Genomic DNA, 15168 nt, shown 5'->3' with positions numbered 1-15168 from the left:
AAAGCAAAGTGAAGCAATAGCATACCATTTTATAAAAATCAAACACCCCAGGTATGCAAAAGTGAGCAGTACTGATATATTTCCAGTGCTATTAAGAGGAGGAACATGAAAGCTGCTTAAATAGAGCTGGTGGGAACGTGGAGTGCTACAACCATTTTAGAAAGTAAGTCCTCAGCCTCCATTACAATGTAAATATGAGCCTAGTTGTGAAACAGCACTCTTCTAGGAATTAATAAAATGTAAAATCACCAATATGGAAGATTCTATGTATAAATAGATAGTTGATACCTTATTGGTTCTAGTGACTCTCAAACTGGAAGCATCTTGAGTGTCTATTGATAGGAAATGGTTAAAAGTTAGAGTGCCTGTTCATGAAGAAATACTACCCAGCTATTAAAAGAATGAGTTGGATCTATATGTATCAACTCAGGAATGTCCATGATGTATTATAAGTGAAAAGAGGAAGATGCAGCATTCAGGAGATAGAACGTTATGATCTTTGTGATAAACAAGGTTTGGAAAGACAGTGATCAAGCTCTCATAACTTTGGTTACCTCAGAGTGGAGAGATTGAGAGTGTATATGTGTACCATTTATATATATTTTTTGGCAACCGTATATTGCTAAGTTTAATATGAAAACATACAACTCAGTGTACCACAGAGGATGAGTTTTGGTAAAGAAGGTAGAAACCACCTGATGATCAAGTTCAATATAGGCAACCTATTACAGATGACCCACATATGCAAAATGATGACTTAAAAGCTGGCAGTTTTGACATGAACAATATTTGATGCCAAGAACTAGAAATATATTTTGATCAATTTCTTGCACTATTTGTTTTTATTTAAAAGTAAAGCCTTACAAAAATAATGGATCATTGCCAAGAGACTTGAAATTTTGAACAGAAATTCTGGGAAGCCAGAAGTCTCTGGGTAATGTATGAGTCAGAGGGAAGGAATCTATCACTATCTGGACAAAGCTTTTCTCTAAAAACATAAGCAGGCCAATAGGTCATGGATGGTCGATTACTTTATTTGCAATGACATAAGTAAATATTAACAGGACTACTCTCTTCAGAATAATTGATGACTAGTTAAAAAGAAATAATTGTACATTTATTATTCAGAGTGTTAAGGGGTTGATTTTACCTTCCTCTTTTATTCTTCTTGCACCATTTCTTTCTCAGATGTAGATCTTTAGAAAAGACTTTCTGGGAAATCAAGGAAGTGAGAAGCTTTCTAATGAAGACTTATTTTTCCCCAGGGAAGGGATAGCTACTTTGCACTGATAAATTCTCATTTTTATCATTTAATTTTGTAATAACTCAACACTTAGAATCATTCCTCATCAAATCCAAATGATATAACTTTACATTACTTTTGCTTGATCATCATGTCATACTTTTTTGCTCATTTATATATTCACGTTTGTTTTTAAAGTTTATTTATTTGGAGAGAGAGTGCAATTGGGGGAAAGGCAGAGAGAGGGGGATAGAGGGTCCAAAGTGGGCTCTGTGCTGACAGCAAACAGCCCTGTGTGGGGCTCAAACTCACCAACTGTGAGATCACGACCTGAGCTGAAGTCAGACACTTAATTGACTGAGCCATCCAGGTGCTCCTACATTCAGTACACATTTATAGGTCACCATATTTAGGAAAAGGGAAGGGTCTGAGGGTACAATAAAGAACAAAACCAAGTCTTGCCCTCATGGAACTTGCCTTTTATCAAAGTGATTATCCAACTGAGTGCTGTCTCTGTCACGTGACCTCTACACTCAGACTCAAAGACTTGGCTTCAGAACGTCACTATATTGCTTCCATCTAGATGACATTTTAGATTTTATACCACATTGAATATAATTTGTAATCTGGAATTTTCACTTTATAATACCTCATGTGATGCTTTATCTGCTGATTTATTTTTTAAATTCCTGTTTGCTAATAAAGAAACTAAAGCTTAGATGCGTTAAATACAAAATTTATTTATTCACTCAGGCGAAAAATGTGTGCTTACTGAGTCCAGCACTGTTGCTGGGTATTGGAATGGTAACAGAACAAAAAAAGCAAAGCAGTATTTCCATGCTATGCTACAGATAGGGCTGGCTTCACGGCGAAGCAAGCTGTGTCGTCAGACGGGGTACTATGTTTAGAAGACCCTGCACTTGATTTAATGCTCTGCTCTCACTGCCTAGATACTAAGTTTTAATTTTGAACTTGTGTTTTGTAAGTGAAGTGCTTTGAAACAATGGCGGATGCCTATGAGAGTAGGAGATACGCACAATGTTCATGACCACCATCATTCCTTGTCTCCATGTTGGCATATGGTGTTTGTGACTCCCCATGAGAACTGAATTCTAGCGGGTCCTTTATGCTCCAGGTGACATGGAGTAAGAGATACGACTGTGCCACATTCCGACTCTGGAAGGACACCTAGAGTCCTCTGCATGGCCACGTTTTCTGTTCAATAAGAACTTGTTTCAAACACAGAAAGAAGGCAGCGATGTTCTAAAGAAACACACTTCTGGGGGCCCTATCATATTTCTTTACTCCCGTATTACTTCCCTGTATTAGCCAATCACTTGCTTCAATGTGAGGACACAAAAGTATAAGGACAGACAGGGAAACTCCTGGTTCCTTTTCCTGTCATCCTTCCTTACTCATCAGTAAATGGAGGTAGAGAGTATTAGTGGAATTGGTGTATATCAAAAAGTGTAATGAAAAACTGGGATAGTTTTGTGTGGTATTTCCATTGTTCTGTTAAGAACAAAATACAGCGGGCACCTGAGTGGCTCAGTTGGTTAAGTGTCTGATTTTGGCTCAGGTCATGATCTCATGGTTCATGAATTTGAGCCCCCTGTTGGGCTCTGTGCTGATAGCTTGGAGATTGTAGCCTGCTTTAGATTCTGTGTCCCCTTTCTCTCTGCCCCTCCCCACCTCACTTACTGTCTTCCTCTCTTTCCTTCTCTCTCAAAGATAAATAAACATTAAATATTAAAAAAATTTTCTCTCTGTCTCCCCCTCTCTCTCTGTCTCCCTCTATCTCTCTCTCTCAAAATAAATAAACTTAAAAAAAAAAAACCAAAATACATAAACATGTACAGGCTGTGAAATACAACATGTGTAATCTGTGATTCTGAAGGAGTTAAGTCCTCCCAAATTGTACAACATGAAGAATGCTATAATTCATGCTAACAATTAAATTTTTTTAGATTTTAAAAATTAGAATAATATTAAGTAGCAAATAAAAACACCATGATGAGTTTAGACAGAACATGGAATAAAGGGGGGAAAAACCCTTAATTTTTGTACCTTTAGTGGCAATGATTTCCTGTTTTCTGGACAAGTGGTCCCACATTTTTATATTTTACTGGGTCCCGCAAATTAAGTCTCAGACTTGGATAGAGGAAGTACATGGTTGACATTTTCTTGATGACACTCAGCCAGAGGGGCAGAGCTGGTATTCAAGTCTAGATGGAGTTAATGTCCTTGCCTTTAACCACTGCAATATATTACACACAAGCTTAGCCATGTGCTTATTGTGGTGCTGGGGACCAAAATGAGGGAGAGAATGAAGTGAGTCATACGTTATAAAGGAGGATGCCTATTTTCCCCCTTTGGCAACACTATGCAAAGCTGACACTAGACAAATGGCATTGGGGCATCTGACTGTTGGCATTCCCTTTCACTATCTCCCACGTGACTGCTTTACATGGTCCTGTGGCAGGAGAGACATGTTTGGATATTAAACCACTTGTTTCTTAAACCACATCTTTCAGGCCATCCTCTCATTCTGTTTGCAAATAAATCAGATTCTAAATGATGATCATGGTTTATATTCTGGATTGATCATCTGTTGATAATTCTTTTATAATGTATAATATTCCATAAAAATATAGAAAGTATATAAATATTAACAGGAAACTTCAGGACACTTTATTTCCTTTACCTTTCCTTGAAGGAATCGATTATGAACTTGATTTACACTTTTTTTTAACCACTACAATTTTGCCTATAGCACTAAGAGAAAAGATGCATGCTGTCATACCTGTGGCATGACATAAACAAAAGTAGACATGGAGAAAACAGTGGTTTGAACACAGTATAGAATCTGGAATTTATATGCAAAGTCAGAGAAGAGAGAAAATGCTATTCCAACATGACTTGAAGAAAAGGTAAATTATGAGGCATATAGTTTAAATCTTGTGCGTGCGTTTCATAACCACATTGTTTTCCTTCAACCTCCCCAAATTGTAGCACATTGAAAAAGACAGCCCCTCCTACAGTCCTAGATACTATCCCAACATCCGAATCACAAGGTGTACTGTTTTCAGATATTAAGGTTATACAGCTTTTCACAACTCTAATTGCATTTTATTAGTTTTACATAAGCTAATAATATATACAGTACAGAGCATGAAATACTCAAACCATACCTGAATTATTTTCTTAACTGTTTTTCCAAAATTCCTAATGGCTCAGGAAAAAAAAAAAAGAAATAATATATAATTAGGAATGAAAGTAGAACATTCATACAATACTATCTTACCTCTAGAATGACTGAAACACTTAAGAATGACTTGTCTGCTGAATCAGGAAACAAAACACCAAAACCCAAAACTTTGCTTCTAAAGGCATTTATTTTGATAGATGTATCAGATTGGAAGGTCAGAGAGAGGCTAGAGATTGGACAATATCTCACATATTGTTCTCTAAACATGACACTGGTAGGAGACTGTTGATAAAACAAATGGTTGAAATTAGTACCTGGTTAAGCTGTGCTCCCAAGAGACTGGTGAACACATAGATGTCAGCTTTTAAAGACTTTAGTGGTGCAGCATGACCACTGTGTGCAGACTCTGGTGATACGCTATTTGAGGGACTAACAGAAGACAGTCAAAGCTGAAAGAGCTCTCAACAGGCTGAAAGAATGAAGTGGAGATAAAACCCCACAGGGGGATAATTGTAAAATCTCTCGTTTCAAAATATTGTCTAAGTGTAGGATAAAAGAAGAAATGTTCCACAATGTCATACTTTGTGGCTTCGTTGAGTGTGAACTTAAATATTTGTCAATGGTGTGTCGTTATCACCGAAAAGACCATCCAATCATGAGCTGCATTAATAGAAGTAGTGAATTTGGGACACTTGGGTGGCTCAGTCGGTTAAGCGTCCGACTTTGGCTCAGGTCATGATGTTGAGGTTTGTGGGTTTCAGCCCCACATCAAGCTCTGTGCTGGCAGCTTAGAACCTGGAGCCTGCTTTGGATTCTGTGTGTGTGTGTGTGTGTGTGTGTGTGTGTGTGTGTGTGTGTGTGTCTGCCCCTCCCCCACTCACATTCTGTCTCTTCCTCAAAAAACAAACATTTAAAAAATTAAAAAATTAACCTAAAACAAGGGGGAGGGGATTATTCCAGGATATCAGAGAGCTGTGGGGCTGAGTACACTAATTACACTACATGGGAAACGTATTTAAAAAGACACAAAATAAATATTTGAAGATAATTAGAATATTTTGTCTCTAGAAAGATATTAGGGGTACATGATAGTTGCCTTAGCTGTTTAAAGGGATCATATATGGAAGATGGATAAAATGTATTCTTTGTGACCAAGTAGCTGGAGGACTTCTGAAAAGAAGTCAAGGAGAGGCCACTTTTGATCCAATAGAAGGAATACATTAATTGGAACTCTTAAGAGGCAGGCTGGATACTTTTCCAGGCAGTGAATTCACTTGCACTGAAAGTGTATAAGAAGATACTGGAAATTCAAGTTACCATTGTAAAAGAGTCCTTCACTGAGGGACAGGTTGTACTAGATAACCTCTCAGCTTTCTTCCAATTCAGGCCATATTTCAAGTATCAAATTAAAAGTAGGAATTAAGCACCATGTGAATGAAGTCTACATAGCTAATGAGACAATATCTTTGCCATAATTCAAGCTTTATCACCTAAATTTACCATTGGAATATGCCTTGTCTGCCGTGACACCTAAGACTATCACTCATTGTTTACCATGTATTTTAATCATGGGACACTTATTTGGGATAAGCCGAATTCATAATACAAATCTTTGTTTACAGAATAGTTGAAACATGTACATAGATGTTATGATTAAACGGGTTCCTTCCCAAATATTAATACCTATAGTTTGTCTTTATTTGTAGTCCCAACATTATTTTATATCATAAAAATATGCCTTTAATTAAAAAGTCTGAAGTATAAGTGTTTAATTGGGAAAATAATAACAAGGTAAAATGCTTTTTCCTCTTTTTTTTTTTCTCTTTATAGTTTGCTAGTATGCTGTGATATTAGACTCTGGGATAAATGCTAAAGCTGGCTGGATTTGATCAAAGCCCTTTCTGTCATTTTCATCTCTTAAACTCAAGAAACAGATATGGTCAAAGATGAGGCAACCGAGTTTATCTCTCATGTTCCAGCATCTTTTGTACAGAAAGCTTTATGCTTTAAAAGTCAAATAGAATAGAAAACAAGAACATGATGCATTGTAGTGGAAATATAATTTTGATATGCAGTATCTAATATGAGAAACTATAAATCATAGATATATTCAGTCAAATTGGACCAAATTATAAACTAAACTTTAATTTTAAATGGGGATGCTAAATTCATCCTCTCTCTAAAGCTTATGAACCAGTTCTAGGCAGATATTTGAATGTGGGTACTAATCCAGGAACAAAAAAGCAAAGCAAAACAAACAAACAAAAACCTAAGAAAAACTTCATGAAGTGGAGTCTATGCTACATTATGCTTGGTGCTTCATAATTGTAAACCACAGTAATGCATGTGCCTATGTGTGATTACCAAGTTTTATTTTTCTCAAATGACGAGTTATAAGAAATATCTGTGCAAGGCAGTTAACTCTTTCCAACAGAGGCAGGATATGGAGGTAACTAGTGGAATGAAAGCATTTGGCTTGAGGCCTAGTGCCATTGGTAAACCACAATTTCTTGCACTGCCACTATAATTTAAATTAAGTAGAAGCCAGGCTTATAAACTCACATTATGACCCAAACTTTATGGCCTTTTTATATCTCCTGGGTTCTGATCACAATGAAACTTTCTCCATCTGAAGCAATTTAATGCAAACATTCCTTTGGCAGACTATAAAATGTGATTTTTCAGTCAACCTTTTATAGGTATGTTGGGTGCATATTGTGTGCCCAGTTGGAAAAGGGAAAAAAAAAGAAGAAACAATGACAATGTAAGCATTGAAACATATGTGTTGTGCTCCTATAAAACAGATTTACACATGAAAAAATACTAAGATCTTGCTAGCCCAATTTTGGTTTTTCTCTGCAGAAGGCAGATGAACAAATTTTCAGCTGAACATATTAGTCTGTTAAAGAGCAACACTTTTTAAAAAGCTTGGCAATTAGAAATTTTCCAGCACTCAAATTCAAATTATATACTATCTCCTTCCCAGCCCCAACAAGACCGTTTCTCTTTGCAAGTAGAAAATTCCTCTTTTGCTGGGAGCCTGATGCTAAACAATAACCCACGAACATTTAAGTTGAATAAAAAACCAGAAAATAGCAAAGCTATCACCTCATAATTTTATTATAATAGGTAAGCTGAAAATAATGCCAGATGTTTTAAGAGACTTCTACCCTTAAGAATATGCCGGGGAAATAGTATTGAAAATAGGTTGTTAAAATATGGTGGAGACAGGTGCAGGATTTGAACAGGAAGAATTTGGCTAGAAGGAAAAGTATGGGTTCCATATTTACTGTGTAAACACCCAGAAATAAGCATTCATGATGAAATTGTTAGAGATCGAAGGTATTAAATGTGATGGCCAGTTGGCTTTTGAGTGGTTGTGTACTAATGCCACTATCAGTTATAGTTTTTCAAACGATGTATTTCAAATAATTTGTAATGGCTCCAGAGAGAATGAAATTGCCAGTCAATTCAACTTTCTGTCACCAGTTCTTTCCCCACTCTTCTCAAAGATCGGATCGTAAGGAGACAGATTGTATTTGCACATGTGATAAAGATAATGAATTACTTTGAAACTAAAATTGGGAGGCAAAGGCACCAATTATAGTGATTGGAGCACTTGTTGGCATCTTAGTGCTTGGGATATTTTTAAAGTGAGGAGTCAGTTACTACAGGGGAAAATGTTTAAAAATGAGACCTTTAATATGGAGAGATAGAGAAAAAAAAAGGGAAACCAACTAAGCTGGTGCAAAACTTTTGACTAGTAACAGACGAACAAGGTGTCCAGTGCCTAGGGCGCGAGAAGACTGACTGATGGAGTAGATACAGAATTCCATCCTGAATTTGGTCTGCTAAATACATTCATAATCACTTTGTTCCATTTGTCTTCCACTGTAGCTGCTCTGTCACTAATGGCTTTTCTACACGTAGAGTGGTTACAGCATGTGTTCATAATTGTACTCGGTGACACTGGACCCAAACTCGAGATTTATGGAGGGCCCCTTGCAGAGTGGCCTTTCATAGAGTGCCCCATTGAGGGCCCATTCAGAACTGAGTTGTGGTGCCTAAGCATTGCTAATATAGCAGTGTTGCTCTGGTATTTGTAAATGTCAGCTATACTTGAATAAAAATATTTTTCATTTCTTTCAAGTAAACACACACACACACACACACACACACACACACACACAAAACCTCATACCCTTTTTTCCCCCTCAAGTTTCTAGAAGAAGAAAATGAGTGGAGAAAAGTCAGTAGGAATAGCTAAAATGAAAAGCTCCATGACTAAGGTTAAATGAATATTTGGCCACAGCATTTAAGCTCTTCTATGATCTTATCACTTTAAAAATCAAAGTTATTATACTCTAACATTGCTAGTGTGTGATTTACTTGAGCCTCTTCCCTTAGTGCACCAAATCTATTTGTAGTATCTTATTCTACATCCCGTCATTGAACATTTACAGACTGGTAGCTACACATTGACAATGAGTCCTGATGTTTCAACAGCATTGAATATGTATACTAATTTCCTTTTTAACAAGAAACACTTCAGTTTTCAGTTTCTTTTACTAAGAAATTATCCAACTGCTACTGAGTCCAAGGTAATTAGCCTTTGCTTTTTCCAGAAAAAACTATGATGAAAAATTATAATTTTTCTCATAATGGTGCTCCTGAAACTACCTCTCTACAGTGCTCCTAACTGATGCTTAATGTTGTGTTTTATGATTGAAAAGTATGAATTGTTGCAATTCCGTAAAATAATTAGGTTGAAAAATATCCACAGCACTCAAAATTGATTTAAAAGAAAATGTCTACTCTCTCCATTTTCAAGTTACCCAAGAAAGAAATACCTTAGCACTGGAATTCAATTTGGAAACAAAATGGAAAAGCAAAATAAAATTGAAAAATAAGTCAATAGACTCCCCCCCCCCCCCCAACTAAGCATATTTCCAAAAAGTACCACTTGGGGAACTGTGTAATTTCAAAAGTGTTTTCCAGAGGGAGCGACAGATTCTTTTGCCTTCCAGGTTGGCACAACTACTTTGAGTTTTCTGGGTTACTGAAAAAGTGTCAGGCATTCAAATATATTTGGACATATCCTCCTGAAATTTAATTTGCACCAAATTAATGCCTTGATGATGTTGTGTTAGCACATCAGATGTTAATGACATGATATCCACAATAGTAAGCAGAGGACGTAAATTATCTGAAAAAATGGCCATCATAAGGATGACAGCTATAGATCTGATGTAGTTTTAAGAACATGGCACACATGTTACAGAGTTCGATATTTGTCCTATTCTCATCTAAAGGATGGCCATTGGCCAGTACTTAATCCAACCTTTTAAAGTGTCCAATAGGATGGTAATTTACATAGTGTAAGGTAATACTGTAATTAAATTGGTGGGGTCATTTCTTTTTACACGATCCATTTTCTTCCAAATTATGCCTAAAAGGATGGAGAAAAAAATAGGAAATTCAGGGACCAAGAGAAACTTCTGTATGAGACAGAGTAGGTTATAGAATCATTGTTTTCTACATAGGTTTCCTTTGTCATATTTGTAGGATTTTTTTTGCTGTTAGTTGAGTACTTTTTTGTAATTTGTTCATAATGATTAAAATAATACTTTTTTCATTTAGCAACAAAATAAAGATTCTAGAAAATTTAGAATGGAGAAAAGTGTAAAGACAACAATCAATGACATCTTGTAAAAATATTTTATCATAAAAAATTTAGATTTAGTTTATGCAAAGTATTGTGCAAAGCACCTTAAAAGTTGTAACTTTTTTTCTTGGGAAAGCTTTTTGGCCGGTACTATTTTTATTCCCAAGAAACAAAAAATGTTACCATTTTGGAATAAAACTTCACAGATTTTCCTCAGTGCATGTCAATTTATACACATACAGAAGCACACTCAAATTTTATTTTGTCACAATTAGCATACTTTCCATCATGTTTTGTAACTTCTCAAAACAAATACTTTGTAAATATTTTCCCTTGTTATTAAATATTTTACCACATAACCTTTAGTGTTTGGCCTTCTCTTAATACCATAATTTTTAAAAACTAATTGTTATTTGACACCTCATTTTCCCCTATGACAAATAAGATAACGAATTATGTAATTATATCTGGATTCATAAATACATTTCAAAATTCTCCACTTTTTTATGGCAAGGAACACTTTAAATTGTGTACAAGACTACTTGTTCTTTGAAATATGTAAACTTTTTTTTTTTTTTTTTACTTTTTTCATCAGACAGTTCTTTTACTAGCTTACAATTGGTTTCGTATCTGTGGGGTTCTTTGACCATATGTATTTTTTTACGTTTATTTATATTGTGAGAGAGAGATGAGGGAGGGACAAAATGGGAGGGAGGGAGAGAGATAATCCCAAGCAGGCTCCACACCATCAGCACAGAGCCCCACTCGGGGCTCAAACTCACAAACTGAGATGATGACCTGAGCCCAAACCAAAAGTTAGATGTTTAACTGACTAAGCCACCCAGGCAATACTCTTTGACCATATTTTTAAAAATTTTTAGTCAATTTTGAAAAATGTTTCCAGAGAACTGTTTTATATAAACTGAAAAAAAAATATTTTCTTGAATTATATAGTAAAACACTCTATTTCTTAAAGACCTCTAAGGTTGACCTCTTATTTCCAACTTTGTAAGATACAGTAAGTAGCCATATTCTTAAGGTTTTTTAGGAATAAAATAAAAAGTTATTTTACTCCTTTAACAATTTTTGTTTAAACAATTTTTTTTTGTTTCTCTGATTCCTAGTGACTATGGACAAATGCAAAGAGCAGTTATTGACTGTTACTGACCAATGGGGACTGTTACCTGTTTATAGTAATGGAGGGAAACAGTGGTACTTGTGTGAACAATGGTTATCACCACAGAACTGGTTCTGATCAAAATTATCGCCTAGGTCCTAATCCGTTGAGAGCAATAGAGAATATGGCTGTGCCTGGAGATCTCAACTCATTCACCCCATCTGTGAGAGGAATAGAATTAACTTTCCCCCTATATTTAATATCTTAGGGAAGGCTAAAGTGTAGACTGTTGTTCTGTTAGTATATATTTTACTGAGAATTTTAATAACTGTTTCTAACCAGGAAATCCATTGAGACCTTAGCTAATTGTGAATTTAGCTTAGATAATTAACTTACACATCAAACATTTTTTGAGTATCTTCTGTGTACCAAATATTGACATATTTGTTGGGAACATTAAGGTGAAGACAATATCATTTGCTTTCAAGAAGCCTATAGTCCAATGGGGAGGATAGGCATAGATATTTATAATGCAATGTGTTAAGAGTTACAGTTGGAATGTATACAAAATGCTATGGAAGCACAAAAAAATAATCTACTTCTTAGAGAAGTCACAGAAGAGTTTGCAGAAGTAGGGAAGCAAATTAGATGAGGAGCTATTACCAGGTGCAAACTTGAAACGCGGCACTTAAAGGGGCCAAAGTTATAGAGAATCTAAAGATCTGGGTGTATATGCAGACTGTACTGACAGCTATAATAGACTCTATTCTTGGAAGGGCATCTAAAGGGCCGGGTTCCTATATTTGTACTGTATCACATGTGTAAAGGCAAGACAGAAGAGACCTAAGCTTCAGATTCCTGTCCAGAATGAGGAGTCTAAGGTCAGGAAGTTGGTCCTCCTTGTCCCTTGTCAACATCCTCAGTAGAAAAAGGCATATATTAGGCATGTTAATACATAAATGTTGACTGAATGAAGTTCAATTAAGGACCAAGATCTAAAGACAAAATACCACAAGGTATGTAAGAGCAGTTTGCAATATCTGATAGGTTTCAATGTTCAAACAGATACACAGAGGAACCGACAGCCTTTGGTTTTAGAATGATTCCCATAAATTATATTCACAATCCACATCACATAGTAAATTATTCTTAAGGGAATCAATAAAAGCCACTGAAGAATTTATTACACTACACATTACTATGGCCTTATAAAGAGCTTTTAAAAGTATGGACTAATGTTTCAATGTGTCCATGAATTAATAAGTTACATACAATCTCCCACTACATGGATAAATAGGAACATGTTAATGAAGATCTTGGCAGTCAAAGTTAACAAGAGAAAGATTTTATAAATGGGGTTACTAACTCTCCTCTTTTGGTTGTGGAATCCCAAATAACTAGAAAAACAACATGATCATCTTTAGCTTGCATATATTTCCCCGCTTGTATGAGAAAGATTAAAAAGTAATTTATATTATTTATTTAGGTAACTAACCTTTTAGCAGATATATATGGATTAATCCTCTTCAGTGATGATACAGTAGAATAATAGGGTACTTCAGGTTTATGATGGGGATGCAAAAAATGTCTGAAATTGTAGCTGAATCATAAAAAATAGGGAAACTGTAGTTTGTGGTTGCATGTATGTTTCTTATAATCAAATTCTTTGAAAAATAATGCTGAATACATGTTCAATATATATATGTTATATATATATTATACATCTATTTAAATATTCCATTACAGAGACATCATCACTCCTTGATCCATCTTGTATAGGCAAAAACAAATCTAGTGTCTCAGCATATTTTTACATGTTTTTATGAGGCAGGGAGTAAGTGGGGAGACACAGGGGTGGCATGAAAGAAATGGAATGGTCTACAGTGGAGACCAGTTTGTTTATTTTAATTAGGTGGTGGGGAGAGTTATTTTATTTTAGATTTAATAAGGAGTTAGGAGGTTATTTTGAAATTTATCCTTACCCCACTCCCCAGATCATTAGTCTTCATTTTTCTTTACAAAACCACACAGATTTATAGCTCATAAATTATATTTTCTCTCAGATTTATTGTAAAATGCTTTTTTAATCCTGAAGAGAAAAGTAAGGTGATATGCATTTTAAGTAAAATAAAAATTTGTCTTCAGGCTAACTTGCAGGTTAGTAATTCAGGAGACGATAAAAAGAAAATACATAGCTGTGGTTTACGTGAGCAAACCAATCTGTTTCCTGAGTGGATATGCAACTGTTCAAACTGTAGCTCAGTGCATTAAATAATGTTTGGAAAAGGCCCCCTGGTTATTTGCAAACCATGTTTAGATTTAAACTTAATATTTTGAGCCCAAGAGAAGGGGATCACCATAAACTCGCCTCATCTGTCAAACACACAATACACAAGAGGATTCTGGTAGGATAGGATTTAGAACCAGCTGCCAAAGGTGATAAGAACTAAAGCAGATTTGGAGAAATTTAAATATGGCTTAATTTAACATTTAAAGTCATTAGTAAAGTGCAAACGTCACTGATAGGCTATAAAAAAATAGAGAACGAAGGTTCTGAATACTTTATGTGGTTTGCTGTAGGTAATATCTGAAAGAAGCTTGTACTACATTTTTATGTGTAGTGCTACAAATTTGCAAATAGCAATGCCAGTACAAATGGGATTTTGCCAATGTTTTGACTTTTAAAAATCCCAATTAAGATAACTAATTAAATAGGAGTATAATTTCTCAAGCACATCTGCAGTAGTGACTTGAGTCATTGCCATATAAGAGTGTGTGTAGTAACTAAAAGCAATATTAAAACTGAGGTAAGACATTTTAACCAAAATCCAACAAATGCTAATTAAATATATAATCAGATGCCAGTGTGAGATGTAAGAAGTCATGATACTTTTTAATATAAATACATGCTGCATTTACACAAACTCAAAGCAAAGGCATTGACATGTTTCATTCTGAGTTACTTGAATCACAGAATCTTAGTTAGGAACTGCCACCAGGGATCACCTAATCTAGGGTCCTGACTGTCTTAAGGGATGAATTTTTGCCAATTCTTTGCTAATAGTTTTCCTGGGAGAATAAATCCATCTATTGCTTTATCATTCTTATAGCTACAAATAACTCATTATTTCCAAATCACACTTAACCTAAATTTCTTAACCAGTTTAAAAATTAACACGAACTTTTTCCTTTCAAAAAAAAATATTTTGTGAGAGCAGGAAGGGGGGAAAGAATCCCAAGCAGGCTCCACATTATTAGCTCAGAGCCTGATGAGCGGCTCGATCCCATGAGCTGTGAGATCATGCCCTGACTCGAAATCAAAAGTTGGAGCCTCAATGACTGAGCCACCCAGGTACCTCTGTGGTGTGCTGTAGGTAATTTCTGAAAGAAGCTTGTACTACAAGCTTTTATGTGTAGTGCTACAATATGTACTTTAAGTACCGAGTGAATACGTACTTTCAGTAATGAGTGTCTCTATGGAGGTATTTCAGTGACCAAGAGAATAAGTATAGCTGGATAAAGAAAATGGAAGGAAAAAAAAGTTCCCTTCACTCTGGAACGTTAGGATCAAATAGATCTCTCAGTCTGCACACGTTAGATTTAGGTATGTAATAAAAATTTCATGTATGGCAAAAGGGAATAGAAAAATAATGTAGCCTAATAAAAATAGCTAATATTTATAAAAACAATACTCCAGACACTGTTTTAAGCTCTGTCGATAAACTAACTTATTTCACCTTTAGAAACCCCTGGGAGAAAGCTAGATGTTCTGCTTCATACTGGTGAAGAGACTGTGGTCCAGAGATGTCAACTGCTCAAATCACCACAGCTATTAAGCAGTGGGGCCAAGTTTCTAATCCAGTGTCTGAGTCGCGAGCTCCTTCTTTGACCACCTAATCTACCTCTAACCTACCATTCTCCAGGAGTCTGGGGAG

Source organism: Acinonyx jubatus, chromosome C1, assembly GCF_027475565.1.
Source record: "Acinonyx jubatus isolate Ajub_Pintada_27869175 chromosome C1, VMU_Ajub_asm_v1.0, whole genome shotgun sequence".
NCBI classification, from domain to species: Eukaryota; Metazoa; Chordata; class Mammalia; order Carnivora; family Felidae; genus Acinonyx; species Acinonyx jubatus.
The sequence above is the reverse complement of the archived record's forward strand: the minus strand, read 5'-3'. Positions refer to the sequence as shown.